General features: G+C 34.3%; 2 long non-coding RNA genes across 4 annotated transcripts in view; one reads left to right on the top strand and one right to left on the bottom strand.

The window, feature by feature from the left end:
• The window catches only part of LOC129397640 (uncharacterized), a 61354-nt gene extending 46392 nt beyond the window's left edge, over positions 1–14962 (top strand). The window contains exons 2-3 of the long non-coding RNA XR_008625244.2: positions 11609–11694; positions 13269–14962. This is a non-coding gene — a long non-coding RNA (uncharacterized LOC129397640). The remainder of the gene's footprint in view (positions 1–11608; positions 11695–13268) is intronic.
• LOC117980099 (uncharacterized) overlaps positions 6389–18720 on the bottom strand; it is a 180044-nt gene continuing 167712 nt past the window's right edge. For all 3 annotated transcript variants that reach the window (XR_004671244.3, XR_004671241.3, XR_004671242.3), the window contains 2 exons: positions 16129–16171; positions 6389–10632 (listed from right to left, as the gene is read on the bottom strand). This is a non-coding gene — a long non-coding RNA (uncharacterized LOC117980099). The remainder of the gene's footprint in view (positions 10633–16128; positions 16172–18720) is intronic.

The following is an 18720-nucleotide window of genomic DNA, read 5'->3' as shown; positions in this document are numbered from 1 at the left end:
TCTCAGACGACTGTCACACTAACATTTTAAAAATCATTGATAAAATTATTATTTGTCATTAGGGAGTCAATAACTTACAGGAAATATTTAAAATATGTAAAATTTCCCTTGTCTTATGGACTAAAGCAAGAGAGACTTTTTTTGTTGTTATTCTTTTTTTTTTTTTTTTTTTTTGAGACAGTCTTTCTCTGTCACCCAGGCTGGAGTGCAGTGGTGCGGTCTCGGCTCACCGCAGCCTCCGCCTCCCCAGCTCAAGTGATTCTCCCACCTCAGCCTCCTGAGTAGCTGGTATTACAGGTGTATGCCACCCCTCCTGGCTGATTTTTGATAGAGACTGGTTTCACTGTATTTTCCAGGCTGGTCTCGAGCTCCTGGCCTCAAGTGATCTACCCGCCTCAGTCTCCCAAAGTGCTGGGGTTACAGGAGTGAGCCCCCACACTCGGCCTGATGATTTTAATAGCCCAATTACCTAAAATGAAAGCATGGCACTGTTTCCATAGATGTCAAACCAAATCCTCTACAGTAAAGGCTGATACCTCTTTTGGATTTTTTTTCATTGTCATATTATTTAAAATATATTTTTTGTCAGCAGTTAAATATAAGGTTTAAAAATAACAATTGGCAGCACAATATGAGAACCATAAGCTGATCTAGGCTGAGGAAAGCCTACTGCCTTTAATGGGTTCGTTATGCCCTTGGATTGCCAGTCAATATCATTTCTCCTTGTCTTAATCATGTAGGTGTTTCCTGCTTAGCAGTAGTAGACATTTAGATTTTCAACTCATGCTCCAACATTCTCACCTTGAGTGACCTTGGATGACTAGCATAAAGAAGGAAGTCAGGAGAGAAAATCAGTTTGGATATGATCATGCCCTGCAAAATGAAGGAGAGAAGAAAGATGATGAAATTTGTTTGGGGTCTGCTTATTGAGGTCACAGTGTGTCAAGCGTGGAGAGAGAAGACAGCTAAACTTAGGAAAGAGGTTTGGGCTTGATATAGCACACCTGACTGGCATTCAAGTAATGGATAAAAAATAATGTAATGGGAATGAGTCAATTCTCTGTGAAAGTTCTATACAGAAAGAAGAGAAGGCCTCAGATTGAACCTTGGAAATTCTCATACTAGATGTTGAGCGGGTGGCTGGCTACATATTACTGAAAAAAACAAAAACAAAAACAACAGCCTGAGAATAAATCAGTCAATTTTCTAAAAAAAGAAGGAAAATGTATCATAAGTTGACTTTTTTTTTATTTTGTTGACAGTATTCACAAATACTGTTTCATGGTGAATGTTGAGGAAGCACTTTTACATATATTAAATAATTTGCTATTTTAAAACGTGAAGCTGTTAAAGTGACTGATGGAAATATACCAATACTCTAAAAGACAGGTGGTTTATAAATGTAAAATTTTGCGGCTGCATTATTTGCGATTTTTACACATATGCACTAGTAGTTGCAATACTAATTCAGTAGAAATGCATCTTATTAAATTATTATTTTATGACAAAACAATGGCATTTTCCTGGTTTCTAAGAGAGTCCGGCATATAATTGAATTTTGCAAGGTATCATAAGCTTTCCATTAAACTACAAAACCAGACAATGATAAATCTAGTTGAATTAGTCTAACCTCACTTAAAATGCATTTTTAATTTTACAGGCAATACATTAATTCATTTTGCATATTAAACAAATAAAACTTTACAAGTAAATGTAAATGTCTCTTTGATCACACCCTTAATCCTGATCATTTCCCACTTCTCTAGAGGTAATCTCTGCTATTAGTTTGCTGTATATCCTTCTGGAACTATATCATGTACATATTTATTTATATTGAGATAAATCTATATGTTCTAAAATGGAACAATATCCAAAACCCATTACGGAATGAAGAAACGAATTATACTCTGGTACGTCTATTATGATATTATAAATATAAAATAAGCATACATAGACAGAACAATACTACATATGTTCTACAAGTTCCCATTTCTACCTCCTCTTCCTCTTTCTCTTCCCTTCTCCTCTTCCAGCTCCTCTTCTTTTTCTTCTAACTACCTTTATGGTGATAGCTCTTATCTATATTTTAGGTTCACATCTTTCTTCTGCATTCCTGACCCACATTTCTAACTAATAGATATCTTAATCTACTGCTCCACAGACATCTTAAGTAAAATATAAAAGCCATATTTTTATCTTTCCACATTTACTTTCTCCTCCTTCTCCTTTCCCTCTTTTTGTTAATATGCTATAATTTACATAATCTAAGTTTTTCAGCTTCCTATTCCTCAAATCACTTACTGTCTTGGATCCCTAAATCACTTAGCCTTAATGCCTATCAAATCTACTTTTTTCTGTATATTTCTATTGCCACTTGTCTTATTTTAGTTTCTTGAACTTTTCATTTGGACTATTGTAATAGCTTTGCTCTTTTCTTTCTACTTCTATTCCAGTGGTTCACCAACTTTGTTGGGCACAAGAATTACCTAGGGAGATGTTCATTCCCTTAATTCAAACCTTTTCCATCTAGGCCATAGCAGTCCTGTTAATTTAGATCAGTTGTTTTTTAATTCTTTGGGGTACTGAAATTAGAATTATAGCTGTATGTTTTTAAAAATTGCTTCCTTTGGGGTTCTCCAAAAGTTAAATGATTTGTGGGCTGAGATTTCCAGGAATGCTAACTATCTATATGCAGTTTTCTTCCTTTTTGGATGACTTATTGTCATATGTTTTATCTGATACATAAATCTTAAGATTATGACAAGAATAATTTTCTAATATTTTAGCTAATCCATGGAAATTTATGATGAGAATTATGCCACAGTCAATATTGAAAGAAAGTGATTATTGGTGTAAAAAATTCATGAAAGATAAGATTTATAATGCTCTGTTAGAACTATGATATGTGACTATTCTGGAGCTAAGACTTTTTCTAGTAGGCATACTTAAGCTAATAAAAGATTTATTTCTTTAGAAAGACCACTTTTTTTTTAAATGGTGCTATCTTTGTTGAAAATTCCTACTTAAAATTGTTTCTTCTTCACAAATGTCTTCAAGGACTGTTTACTGATTATAAATAAGAGAATTTATCTGATTAGTGTTACTAATAGGATATTCTTCTTTGTTCTATTACCTTTCTCTAATTTTTTCCTACTCATACCTACATGATTTGATCACATTTTTTTTTTTTTTTGCCTATACTATCTTGCAGTTTAATGATACCTGTGGATCTCTAGAAACAAACTGTCTTGGTGGTGAGAGTTCTATAGGTCCACTAAAATTAAGAATTAGGAAGTCAATGTTAAATTCAATAGGAACAAACATAAGTGGTTTAAGTCCCTATAAGGGCTGCCTTGCAGTGTGTTGTGAATTGAACATATGTGGCTCCATGGGTAATTAGTAAATTGTTAAATTAAATTTGAAAATCTGCGTTATGTCTACAGGTATACCACCCTGAACACAGCTCATCTCATCTGAAAACTGTATTAATCTGGGATATCCACAGAAATAGAACCTATTTTCTCTCTCTCTCAATCCATATATATATATATATATATATACACACACACACATACACACACACATTATCTAGATAAATAAAATAAAGCCCATATAATTATATATTTTATATTTTATATGTACATATAAAGACTATAGAGACTTTATATTATAGAAACATATATATGTTTCTCTTTATGTGTGTGTATATATGTGTGTGTATATATGTAATATATATACATATGTAGGGTAATAAAAGAGATTTATTTCTTTAAAAAGACCACTTAACTTATGCCTAGCGTTCCATTATTGGAACGCTAAGCATACAGGAGTTATTTATATCCTACTGCTCAAGGTCATTGCCAAGGTCTGATTGCAAACATTTAAAAAATTGCAACCTCAGGCATAAATGGGTTACAAATGGTGATATCCCTGTTGAGAATTCTTACTCAAAAATGTTTCTTCATATATATGAGAGAGAGAGATTTTAAGAAATTAGCTCTAGAGGCTGGGCACCATGGCTCACACCTGTAATCCCAGCACTTTGGGAGGCCAAGGAGGGCGGATCACGAGGTCAGGAGATCGAGACCATCCTGGCTAACACGGTGAAACCCCGTCTCTACTAAAATACAAAAAATTCGCTGGGGGTAGTGGCGGGCGCGTGTAGTCCCAGCTACTCGGGAGGCTGAGGCAGGAGAATGGCGTGAACCCAGGAGGCGGAGCTTGCAGTGAGCCAAGATAGCGCCACTGCACTCCCGCCTGGGCAACAGAGTGAGACTCCGTCTCAACAAAAAAAAAAGAAAAGAAAAGAAAAGAAAAGAAATTAGCTCTGGAGACTGGCGGGGCTGAGAGGCAGTTGGGATGGCAATCTAAAATCTGTATGGCAGGCTGGAAATGCAGGCAATGTTGTCATCTTGAGGAAAATTCCTTCTTCCTCAGGAAAAGCTGTCTCTTTATTGTCCTCTTCTCCCTGTCTTCCCCATTTCTCAATCTCCTTTTTACTCTTTTTCTCTTCTCTTCCCTCATTTTCTCTCTCCCTCCCTTCCTCCCCTTCTTTCTCTGCTTAGTCTTTTTCCTTCTTCCTTGATTTTTAAAATAAATTTATTCTGCGTGCGTTCATTCATTAACAAATGAATTGGGTTCCTTTACTTCACAATATAGTCCATATTCTCTAGGTTTCAAAGCCAATGACATACTTTAAAGTCATTAGAAAAAACCACTGTTGAGAGTGATGGCTGAATATTCTCTCATAGTGTGAAATTTAGATTCTTGCTCTTGTATATTCTTGTTACCAAATATTGGTCTAGAATTTCAAACATTACAAGCTTAATATTAAAATATTACAATGTGATTAACTTAGGTAAAGTTTTACTCATACATGGTCTTAAATCTACCATTTGCAGAAAATTGGGAATACAGGTGACAAAATCATATTGAACATAACTAGTGAGAGTATATTTTTCTTGATGCAAAAGAAAGTGCCTAACATTACACCTGATTTACAACCAGATATAGTAATTTGCAGTTTACAGTACATTAATCTACAAATCAAAATGTACATTTCAACAATAAAAAGAAACAATGGCTTGGTCCTCTTGGAAAATTATACTTTTTGTTGAGTAGTGTTAAGATTTTTTAGCTATAAATTGTAAAATTGTGAATTTGTCTAGTTTAGAGACTAAAGTCTAAAAATTAAACATTTTCAGATTTATAATTTAGATTTATTATAAATGGATATCTTCAATAACATGAACGTCAATGGCTGAACTTAAAGAATAGAACATATATAAAAGAAAATCTTGCATCAAAATTGTAATGACATAACATGGCAAATAAAAGATGTACTGCTAAATTAAATAATATGATGTGATTGACATGTAATTATTATTATTGTTTTCTGAGACAGAGTTTCGCTTTTGTTGCCCAGGCTGGAGTGCCATGGCACAATTTTGGCTCACCACAACCCCCACCTCCTGGGTTCAAGGGATTCTCCTGCCTCAGCCTTCCAAATAGCTGGGATTACAGGAATGTGCCACCACACCTGGATAATTTTGTATTTTTAGTCAAGACGTGGTTTCTCCCCGTTAGTCAGGCTGGCCTTGAACTCCCGACCTCAAGTGATCCACCCGCCTCGGTCTCCCATAGTGCTGGCATTACAGGCGTGAGTCACAGCGCCCGGCCGACATATAATTATTATAATTGAAGAAAGAACAAAAAAGGTCTGTATTACATAAACCCATTAGTAGGGACTAAAGATTGAAAGTCACCTTGGCTTATGTTTTCTGCAGTATCCCAGACTTTTACAATTGCCTTCTCTTTGGATTGAAACAGTTTCATTGTTGATAGTTACACATAAGGTAGTTTGTATTGACCAAAGAGATTTGTGAAAAAAATTTTATGGCGTTCCCAAACATTTTAATTGTGAACATTATCAGACCATCTATGAAGCAAATGATATGCAGTCTATGAGTATATATTAACTACTCTGAGGCTTTCAAAGTTACTCCAAAAATATGTGAAAAGTTTACATATCAACATCTGGCCACATTTTCAAGTTGCTGCTTAATGCTCTATTGTAAAATCTTATAGCACAACAGTAAGAGGGCTTTTATCTCTTCACCAAACCTAGAACTTTACATCTGGCAAGCTTGTTATATTTTAATTCCTAGATTCAATAGTGGTAAATCAGCATCCCTTGCTTGTCAGGAACATTCAGTGATTTGGATACTGATCATTCTTATGTTAATAAATGTAGAATGGAATGCAATTCAGACATTGTTGGGCAATGTTTAACAAACTTTGTGTCTCTGAGACAACATTTATTTTACACATTAAAATTTGATATTTCTGACACAAATCAAAATTTTCAGATAGAAAAAAATTAATGTACTACTTCCACAAGTATACTTTATTGCAAATATAATACAGGAAAATAAATATTTCTCCTTGATAATTGAAGTGTAAACACAAACACGGTAAAAAATGAAACATTTCAACCCAAAGAAATCTATTCATTTATGGGCACAATACCTTCTATTGTGGAACTTATTTATAATTGATAGTAAACATTATTAGACTATATGGATTTACTCTTTCCTGGCTATGTAGACAATTACAGAAAAGAGAGTTTTAGGGAAAAGAAGGAAAAAGGCTTAACAAATTTAAACATGCACGCACACACACACACACACACACACACACACCCCATACTTACTGCTATTTTAAACAAACCTTCCATGCTTAGGATGCATCTACATAGAATTAGGCTGCCAGAGTGAACAAAAAAAAACAATATAAACGTCACATATCTCTATTTAAATATGATAAGGAAGTCCATGTAAATTTTGTACTCTATTGAGGCACAAAGAAAATGACTAAAAAGTGTTTTTGAAAAATGAAACATTTTAACCTAAATAAATCTATTCATGTATGGGCACAACACCTTCTATTGTACAACTTATAAATAGATAATTGATATAAAACATTATTAGACTATATGGAATTTACTGTTTCCTGGATATGTAGAAAATTATGGAAAAGAGAGTTTTAGGGAAAAAAAAGAAAAAGACTCAACAAATTGAAACACACACACACACACCACTTACTCACTACTATTATAAATAAATCTGTGCTTGGGATGCATCTATATAGAAATGGGCTGCCAGAACAAACAAACAAAAAATGATAATACAAACAAAATGAAAACAATATAAAAACAAAATAAAAAACAAAATAATAATAATAGTGTGGACTGGATTCCACATGAGAATATGCCAGTCCAGTTTACAGGGTTATGTGTTATATACATACATAATATTGTGCATTTTTCTAATAATTATTGAATAACTATGCTAATAATTATTGAATAATTATATTCTAATAATTATTATTTTAAATAATTATTTTCTATAATAATAGAAATCAAATAGCAGTGTGTATTAGTTTCCTATTGTCGCTGTAACAACCCACCACAAATTTAGTGGCTTAAATTACACAAATTTATAATCTTACAGTTGCAGAGGGCAGAAGTCTGAAATAGGTCTTACTGACTGAGATCAATGAGCGGGCAAAGCATGTTTCTTCTAGAGGCTGCAGGGGAGACTCTACTTCCTTGCCTTTTCCAGATTCTAGAGGTTGCTTGCATTTCTTAGCTTAAGACTTCTTCCTCTATTTTCAAAGACCACCATCTCAACCTCTGCTTTCATAAGCATCTGTCTCTGACTATGACTTTGTTGCCTCCTTTTTATACCTTCCTTATGATTACATTTGGATCACCTAGATAATTCCATCTCAAAAGTCTTAATCACATCTGCAAAGTCTGTTTTACCATGTAAGGGACTATACTCACAGGCACTAGAGAAAAGCACAGGAACATTTTTAGTGGGGACAGGAGAGCATTCTCTACCATGCAGAAAAGCACTTACTAATTCATGTATAGGTTTATTTGCTAATATCAGTTCTTCTAAAAAAGCTAATCCCCTATTCTTATGTTCTTTATTGTGTTTTACTTTTTAGTGGGTCTGGATACATTCAGTGTACCTTTTGGAGCTACAAAATCAGCTTTCTTGATCTAGGAAAGATTTCTGTTATTTTTCTTGCCCCTACCGTCTGTTCTGTCTATTACTTTTCTATCCTTGAGTTCTTACCACTTTTTCAATTTGATTGTGTCCATTTTTCATCTGTATTTCATACAATATATGTTCTCAAAGAATTCTTTAGCTGTGGGCTGGGTATTTTCCATGTGCCCCCTCAGGTCTACATGGAACCATTGTTACTTTATCTCTCTCCATCCTCACTTTACCTGGGGAGGCTGAAGAGTATGAAACATATCCACAGGCTTCTCACTCTCTGGCTTCAGGAGATCTGAGGTAGGGAGCAGAATGAGAGCAGGGTGCATATGACCCAGCTCCCTCTCTCAATGTGCCCCAGGCCTCAGTGTGCAATTTCTTCCCTTCAGATTCAAATGCTCAGTCCTTTCACTTGTCCCTTCAGGTTTAGCAGGAGTATGGCTGCTTCTGCTTCCCGGGTTGATGCTCTATCTCTTGGGCTTCCCCTATCTTCACACATTTGTAAATAGCCCTTTAGAAAATACACTCTCCTTGAATTATTCCAAGTGCCATTTTGCTTTCCATGAGGATCATTTCCCATTTTCTAATTTGTTAATCTTAATTTCTTGCAGTATCTAATTTGTTGTTGACTGACTCCACTGCAGATTTTATTCATCAACCTTTTTTTATCTTCGTATAGTCTTAGTATTTCCTAAGTCTTAGATTGTTTCCATATTACATAATACTTTCAGACATCATTGGTTTCTTAATTTGAGAAAAAATTAAATTATTTTCAAAACAATTTTTTGTCCTTAGGCATTACTCTAATGTCCCAACAGAAAGTTATCCTTTAAAAATAATGTATCCTTTTACCTATCTGATGATTTTTCTATTTTCTTGTGCTCACAGTGAGAGTATATGCTTTCCTCGTATTGAATGCTGAAACAGAGTCTGACCAACAGTCCAAATCCCTCAGGCCAAGATGAAGTTTTATTGAAAAAGTTTAAATTTAGCATAAGTTATCTTGACTATTTAATGGTTTCTTGGGGGATTTCTTATGATGAAGACGGAGACAGCCACATTTGTAGTTAACAACTTCTCTTTGCCAAAGGGGATAATTTAAAATGTTTCCTGTGAGAGCCAAAGACAGTCACAAAAAAGTGTCCCCACTTTTCACACTTTTTACCTGGAAATGGCCTTTATTACATCAATGGATTGAAAGTCACTCTTCCTGCTGCATTTTCTCCACTTGGTGCAGACTCTGTCACAGGAACACTTTCCAGAGTGGCTGCCAGAATGTGAGGCTCCCTTCAAATGTTTCAAGGGCCATGCCAGCCTCCAGCATTTACTCCAGCATTTACTTCTTAGCATTCTTCTGAACTCAATCGGAGAGTATTTGTTAATTTCAACATTTCTGTTTGTTTATTTATTATTAATTCCCAGTGTCATTGCATTATATTTGTGATATATAGTATAAGTAATTTGTTTTGAAATTTACTTGAGTGTTATTTTTAATGCCGAATAAACAGATGTTTTGTATGATGTAATCAGAACATTTACATTTTATCTCCCTTTTGAGAAATCTTTTTCCAGTTGTTCTTTTTTTTTTCCCTTGGATAAAATATAGAGTAAGTTCCATAAATTTTCTGGTACCAAAATTTTCCATGATATTGGTCCTCCCCAAAATATCTGTTCAAGAATTAAAGTGTTGGCCGGGTGCAGTGGCTCACGCCTGTAATCCCAGCATTTTGGGAGGCCGAGGCAGGAGGATCACCTGAGATTAGGAGTTCGAGACCAGCCTGGCCAACATGGTGAAACCCCGTTTTTACTAAAAATACAAAAATTAGCTGGGTGTGGTAGCATGCACCTGTAATCCCAGCTACTTGGGAGGCTGAGGCAGGAGAATTGCTTGAACCCAGGAGATGAAGGTTGCAGTGAGCCAAGATCACAGCCACTGTATTCCAGCCTGGCGACAGAGTGAGATTCTGTCTCAAAAAAATAATAATAACAAAATAAAATAAAGTGTCAAGACTCATACTGGTCAAAACTTCCAAATTCATGTTAAGATAAATATTCTTTCCAACTATCTATGGAGATATCAAAATATATACATAAGACTATCATTGCCTTTAACTTGTCCTGAAGCAAAATTGCCCTTGGTACAGTTTATATAATATGTAGAATATGTTAATTCAGGGTTACATGACTTTAACCTCACCATCAACAACAATTATTTGAGCACCTCTAAATATATTTCCCCAAATGCATTATATAATATTCAAATTCTTGAAATTATTTTCTTTTGCTTATTTGGAAGTGAAACTTCTTGAACAAGTCAGACAATTCAAGTTGTTTTTAAAATCAATATTTATGCTGACATTCTCTTATATTTATTAGGAAAATTCCATTAACACATTCTTTTGTACGATCAAGGACAATTTATTATTTTCCTGGTGAGTCCTGGTCTTCCTTCTTACAACTTGTCACAGTTCGTCCCTCTCTCAAGTTCCTGCTTAACTTTTCTTCTGTGATTTAACTTCTCATGTCTGCGTTCAGTTCTTCCATTTTCTCCATGATTTTACTCTGTCTTGGAAGAGTTTTTAAAATATAGAAAAGAAGAAAGGAGATAAAAGCGTTTAATTTACTAATTTACACACACACACAATTTTATTTTATTTTAAAATCTCTCCCCTGCCTTTTTTTTTTTTTTTTTTTTTTTTTTTTTTGAGACAGAGTCTCACTCTGTTGCCCTGGCCGGAGTGCAGTGACGCAATCTCATCTCCCTGCAACCTCCACTTCCCAGGTTTCAGCGATTCTCCTGCCTCAGTCTCCTCAGTAACTGGGATTACAGGAGTGTGCCACCACACCCATCTAATTTTTGTATTTTTAGTAGAGATGGGATTTCATCACGTTGGCCATTGACTGAAAAAAAGACATGATTTGAACTAACGTACATTTACAGTAGCCAAGGTTACTGACCTCAGGTGATTCACCCACCTTGGCCTCCCAAAGTGCTGGGAGTACAGGTATGAGCCACCGCACCCAGTCAAAATTTCACCTTTTTTTCTAATCCTGTCTATGAATCCTATCTTTTGAGGTTCATTGCTTTTTTTTTTTTTTTTTTTTTTTTTACAAAAACGACCTGGAAAAAGTCTAGACATAAACATTTCTATAAAGAGGAAGATTTAGGGATCTCACATAAAACTTATACAGCTACAGGAAGCTTCTCCCAGCTACAGAATCACTTTTTGCTTTATAGAGTGTGATTCTATTTACTTTATTCAAGACTTCAAGATTTATTTTTAATTTGATTCGCCTATTGAGAGCAATGCAATATTTAACCAGCCTCTGATTTCCTGATCTTTTTCCTCCCATGCTTCTGAAGCTTCCCAGATGTATGCACAGCAGGCTCTGACATCCTGTTACAGACGTTAATATATTTCACTCTTGCAAGTTGTCCTTTATGACTGCTCCTCCATTCAGGTATTAAAGAGTTCCCTACTATGCTGTAACCTTGGCTACTGTAAATTTACGTTAGTTCAAATCATGTCTTTTTTTTTTAGACAAAGCGTATGCACCTTGTCTTCAGCTTTCAAGGAGGCTGTCATATAACACCAGAGAAAGCTGGCAACTTTATGTGAAACACATGGTGAGCCCCCAACACTGGCCAATTAATGACCAGAATGCAAAGCAATTTAAACAAGGAGGGAAATAAGCTCTAGTGTCTAAAGGAAAATAAAACAGTGAGAATAAAATTATAAGAATTAAAATCCAAAAGGTAGTTTCTCAAAGCTTCAACAACAAAAAAAAATGATAGTAATATCACTTCTCATGAAAGTAAAAGCCTCTGAAAGCTCTCATCTAGAATTTGAAAGTGGACTGTGGACCACAGGGGAAAAGATGTTGCAACTGAGAGCATCTATAAGGTATCAAAATGTTGACCTTTCCTTCTTTCCTTGCAGAGCAATGAATTAGGAGAGATTATTTGTGCAAAGGTAAATTTGAGAGCAGATTTGAAGATAATGTCTTAGAATCATAATCTGTTGTAACTGAAAGAATACAGAGGTAATTCAATAAAATCTAAAAGAGAAATTTTACAAAAGAGATAACTTATATATTCATTATGAATTTATATTAAAAGTATGTTCATCATAGACTATGTCTTACTCCTATTTTTGTCCCTTAATCTTTAATATTTGCTCCTCATACAAATGTAGGGAATACATTCGTTCTGTTCTACAGCATTTTTAACTATGCCTATAGAGAGAAGGCTCTGAAGAGAAAAGGAATTCTTTTTTCAAAAAGTATGCCACCTTGTTTAACTTTTTAAGGTAAAATTCTTCCAAATTGAGGAAAATTTTAAAACTTAGAAAAATATCCGATTATCCATTTACTAAAGCTATAGATCTGGTTTTTCAGACTATTCTATAATAAAATAATTTAAAACCTTTTACTTTTTTCCAGCTCAGAAACATTATACCTATAAATTTGGAAAAGACAATATACGTATGAAGCAGAGTTAAAAATCATCACTCATTCAACAATTTGGTCACTTACCCTTCTTAGAATCATTTTCTATATACAGATTTGTAACATACCCTGTGATTTTAGCAATATTTTAAGGAATTTTTATCCTCTTAAATGTCCAGTTTATTTTGATAACTGTATAACATTTTATCATATAGATATATATCCTAGTATGTGTGTATATGTATGCATCTATATTACAGCCACCATCATTTAATTTCAGGAATTAGTTATAAGTAATATACTTAGTTTTAAACATTTTTACCTAAAGGCCTTTCCCTAAATTAGAAAATGTATTTAGGATAGATGCCTATAAGTGTCCAATACATACTAACGTTTTTAAAGGTTACTTTTCCCCCAATAATTATTGCCAGTTTTTGCTCTTCCACTTGTATATAAAACTACCTGCCTCACTTCAAATCTGCCAGCAGTGAATTTTTTTAGGTGATCTTATCAGGCAAGATCAGGCCAGACAGTCATTGATTAATTCATAAAACCAATTAAAGTGGAAATCATTAAAAATATACCTACGTGTTTTATAATTTTTGTAATTCCAAATGTGCATCTGTGAATTAATTTGCCTCCCTTTTGATTTAGAACCAAGCGTTTTTCTTTAATTTGCCAATTTGCTATTATTTTCTTGCATATACCACACTCACCTTGCGTCACTCTAATTTTCTGTTTCTATTTTTTAAGTGACGCAAGAACCAAGGACGCTTGTAAAGCAATCAGACGCCTGTAATCCCAGCACTTTGAGAGGCCAAGGCAGGCAGATCACAAGGTCAGGAGATCGAGACCATCCTGGCTAACACGGTAAAACCCTGTGTCCACTAAAAATACAAAAAAAATTTATCCGGGCGTCGTGGCACGCGCCACGGGAGGCGGAGGCAGGAGAATCGCTTGAACCCTGGAGGCGCACATTTCAGTAAGTCAAGATCGTACCACTGCACTCCAGCCTGGGCAACAGAGCAAGACTTTGTCTCAAAAAAAAAAAAGTAATCAGAGTGTAGAGTTCTTCAGAACTTTAAAGAAAATTTTTACTTTCTCTTCTTATGTTGTCTTATCCAGATTTAATTTCACATAACTATTTTTGGGAGTTCCTCTTACACTTTTCAAAGCATATAACTTCTTTTTTATGAAAACAGCAACTTTCTTCTTTCAATTTGAGTTTATTGATTTGGGTATTATTTAGTTAAAATGCATCAGTTTGACGTCAAACTGAAAATATCACTTTTTAAGGAAAAAATAAGTGAAAAGACTGACGGAGCATGGACTGCAAGGTGCTAGAAACAATTCAATATTTTTCATACATATTATTTCATTTTTATGTTCCCAATATATTTTTGAAGGGCATATTCCCATTTTACAGACATTTAATCTTAAATTCTAAGAGTTTAGATAACTTTGCCAAAATAATAATCTAGAAAGTATCTGAATTGAGATTAAAATGTAGATGTGATTTATCCCAAAGTATAGAAAATGTATCTATGCGTCTAAATTGCACGGTTATGTCAACATATTTAAATACTTATCAATGGATTCCAACTAACTTTATAAACTTTTCTCTAGTGATACAACAAATAGCATTTTGAATCAGGTAATCTTTTGAATAAAGAAAGAGTATGAATAGTTTTTTCTTGTTCAAGGAAATGCATTTTATCATTTTTTGGAAATAATTTCAAACTTACAAAATGTTGCAAAAATAAAACCGCACTAAGAGCACCTGTATACTCTTTAAAGTGATTCACCTGTTGTTTACATTTTACCTCCATTGCCTTATCATTTGCATTTTCTCTATCTCTATCAATAGATATATATGATACAAACTTTTCCAAACTACTTAAAGGTAACTAATATTGATTATGGCCTTTACCACCAATTACTTTTGTGTGTATGAGAATAGGAATATTCTCTTACATAACCACAATAATCAATGTTACAAATTTATATTGATATATTAATACCTTTAGCTAATCTGTTTATATTCCAGTTTTGTTGGTTGATGTAATAATGTCATGTTCATTGGTTTCCTTCTTCCAGTATAAGATCCAGTCCAGGATCAGTAGAGTTAGATATTATATTTATTGTTATTTCTCCTTAGCTCCCTTTAATCTGGAACATTTACATAACCTTTCTTTATCTTTTATGACATTGACATTTTAAAGAATACCATCTCCCCAGCCTTTTGTTTTTGAATAAAATATCCATCATTCCATGTTTTCCAATGCCTTCTCATGCTTATATTGTGATTATTCATTCAGGATGGCATCTGCAAAGTGTTGTATAGGTGCTCTCGATTATCTGATCAAGGTGTTGCCTGTTTTTTCCACTGTATAATTACTAATTACTGTTGCTTTTCTTCCCTGCCTCAACTGCAACTAGAAGCAGTCTCTGAGCTACAGTATAAGTCGGTGAAAATGTTATTAAAATTTTCATCTAGATTTATTATCCATTGATAATGGTCCTCTGATCCAATCATATTATAATGATTGTGAAGTGATGATTAACCAGTCTTCCTCTCTTCCACATTTACCATTCATCCCTTAGCATTCTGCTGTTGGCAAAAGATGTCCCTCTTATCTATCTATCTATCATCTATCTATCTATCTATCTATCTATCTATCTATCTATCAATCATCTATCCATTTATTCATTCATTTTTTATAGTCATGGATATGTAAGTACCTATATCTTCAGTGATTTAAAATGTATCATTGTTCTTAATGATTTTGGTGTTCATATCATCCCAGATTTGATTAATAGTAGCAAATTAAATGTTCACTTTGTGTTCTTGTGATATGTGTATTTTAAATCACTTCATATTTTGTGGAGAAATAGAATACACTAGGCTCATCTTATGCATGCCCTGCCCCAGCCCCAGCAAAAAACCCTGGATCATATTAGTGAAAAATGGTATCAAAGACCAAGCTCTGGGCACAAGGTGTGCTCATTGATACTGGGCTGTGTTCACTTCTTAACAGCATCCAGAACTAGGAACTGTATTCATGAATACATATATATTTGCAAATATAAAACACTTATAAATATATAAAACCACGCATATATACCTATGTACACAAACACACATACTTGAGAAATCTCACACATACAAATTGTAATAGTAATGATTTCGTATCAATAGCTCGAATTCTAATCCATTCCCACAGTGTTTTCTTTCTTGCCCTCACTCATTCCATATTTGTGTGTCCCTTTAAGAAATACTTTTGTTAATGAACTGTTTTGGTGATCTTTTGAAAAATTTAAAAGCTATATCACCTTTTTATTAGTGATTATATAAGGGCATATAGTACATGCATACATATATGCATGTAAGTTGTATGTATTGTAAGCAGATGTAAAGCTAATGTAGGAGAGGAAAAGAAAAAAAATAAAACCATACTGCGGTAAGATGATATCTTTATCAGCATCAGTGAAGAAATATCTTTTAATGATATTAGCTAAGGTGCCTGAGTAGCTCCAAAAATACCATAATGCCTGCCTGCCCATGACTGGCCATCAGGTGAAATGTAGTCTTGTGACACCTTGGTCCACTTACCAGTATCCTCATCTTCCTCTTCATAAAGTAGTTCTTGGCCCCTCTGGTTGACAGTTGATGGTTTTGAGACAAAAAACAAAACGAATTATTTTTGTGGGATAAGAAGACGGATTTTAATGCTTTCTGTAAAAGGTTGAGAGGGTAGTTGGGACAAGGCACTGCTGCAATGGTGGAGAAAAATAAGTAACAACATAGAACTACAGTAGATCTTGTCTGAAAAAAAAATCCCAGATCTTGACTGATTTTAATAAATGGGAAATATTTGACATAAAAAAGTCATTTAAATTTGTTGTGATACACTTATGTTGGTTTAATTTATAGTATAGTAACTTAAGCAATTAAAATGTTATAGCCTGGATTGTATATACATTTATATTCTTCATGCATCATTTATAGCAATTATATCCTAGTTTTCTGGAGTAGTTGGGGGTCAGTAAGTGTGAAATAATTTAATTTTTTAGTCTCCCTTGGGTCCAGGTGGCACACTCTTAAGTTTACCCACCAAAGAAAAATCCTTAAGTAAAGCCTTTAAAAGAAAGTACAATAGGATCAGAAACCTGCTGACTAGAGCACAATGCTATAAAAAGGCACAAAACCCTTTTCCATTACTATTAAACAAAAAGGATACAAAATTCTCCAGCAAAAATCATTGAAAACAACTAAAGGTATTTGTATGTTAATGATAATATGAGACAGAAAGGAGCATCACCTTATTTTGTGTGTCTGTGTTTAAGAAGATAAATAGATGTTGTCTTAGTTCATTTTATGTTGCTTATTAACAGAATACCTGATAGTAGGTAATTTTTAAAGAAAATAAATTCATTTCTTATAGTTATGGAGGGTGAGAAGTTCCAGGTTGAGGGTCACGTCTGGTGAGAGCCTTCTTCCTTGTGGGGGACTGTCTGCAGCGTCCTTAGTCAGCTCAGGCCATCACATAGCAAGGAGGCTGAGAGTGCTAGCTTAGGCTTCTCTTCCTCTTCTTATTAACCAGTTCCACTCTCATGATAACACATTAATCCATTAACCCATTAATCCATTAATCCATGAATGGATGAATCCATTCATGAAGGCCCTGCCTCTTAAAGTCCTATCTCTCAATACTGCCACATTGGGGATAAAATTTCTACGTAAGCTTTGGAGAGGACAACTATTCAAACCATAGCAGACATACATGTTACATACATGATACAGAAGGGGACTATGGCCTTCCATAAAAAATGATTTCTGAACAAAGTTAAGCTAGTACATGGGAATGATAGGACAATATTCAGTCAAATCTACTTTATAATCTTGACTTACTCATAAGGAATGAGAATATGCCAACTCACTACACCTCATTTCCCTTTCTTTTTCATGTTTTTCAAATCCCATTTTTTCTGAGGCCAATCCTAGAGAAAACTGTGCTTTATGATAACCTAGTATGATATAAAGATTCCAAAATCAGTTGATTAAAATTAATTATTTTAGAATAAGAATGAGACAATATGTCAGTTTTTCTTAGTTACTTATTGAAAGCCTTTATATACCATCGTGAATACTGTGCCAAGTAAAAAAGACATGGTTCCCACCACCAAAGACTAGTGAAGAAAGTTATCAAGTCAATAGATACTTAAAATACAGGGTACTCAGTGTTACAATATTGACTTATATGTTCCTAATGGAAGACACTGGATTGGCAACCAAGCCAGACTTGGGGTATCAAGAAAGCCATCTTAGATGATGTGAGGTCTAACCAGGAGTCGAGGGAGGTGGAGCCACAGGGCTGTGGAGATGTCATAAGCAGGAACCTAAAGGAAGGGAGGCAAAAGGTGATGGCAGCCAACACCGAAATAGTGTGGCTTCCTCTAAGACAGAAGTAAGCATCATTCTTTCGTTTCAACAGGAACCAAGACAACAGAGGAGCCATGTAGGAGCTCTAGGGCATTCTTACTTGGTGAGATGTTTTTTCACCTTCCATATACATTGAAAAATGTGAACTGAACTGATACTGGCTCAATCTAGATTTTAAATTTCGTTATATGTGGGAACAAACATTTTTCTCCATCCTCAAAATTCTTCAAGTGTTGGTTGTTTCATATTCACAAGACGACTTATAATAATGCCCCAGTTATATGACTTCTAATGAAATTTAATTCATCAAAACATTATCAGCAATTGAATTTGATGCACATAGATGTCACTTGTTATATCAACATTTCTATTTTTCCTAATCTGAGATAATAGTTCACCAAAATCAAGGTTCCTAACTTGCAATACGTGACATGTGATGACTGTTGAGGATTTCATAGTCCTTAGATTTTGTGTTCTAAGTTTCCTTAATGAGATCCCAAATGACTTCTATTAGTTGATCACTCTTCAAGATTGAATAAATTTTCTTGGGTTAAAATAAATTTTCTTGGGTTCTCCTTCATGCTTAATGAATGAAAATTTCTAAAATCTGAGGACATTTCTCTTCTGCTTTTGGATACTTTATTCAAATTAACATTTGATTAAGGCCCTGATAAAATCTCTACATGATTTAGTGATTAGCCTGGATAATGTGTTTGTTGTCTCTCTCCCCCACTGATATGTAAGTTTAGGCAAGTTCTTTGT

The sequence above is a fragment of the Pan paniscus genome, chromosome 3 (assembly GCF_029289425.2).
Source record: "Pan paniscus chromosome 3, NHGRI_mPanPan1-v2.0_pri, whole genome shotgun sequence".
Lineage (NCBI taxonomy): Eukaryota > Metazoa > Chordata > Mammalia > Primates > Hominidae > Pan > Pan paniscus.
This window is presented reverse-complemented; position numbering and strand designations above follow the sequence as displayed.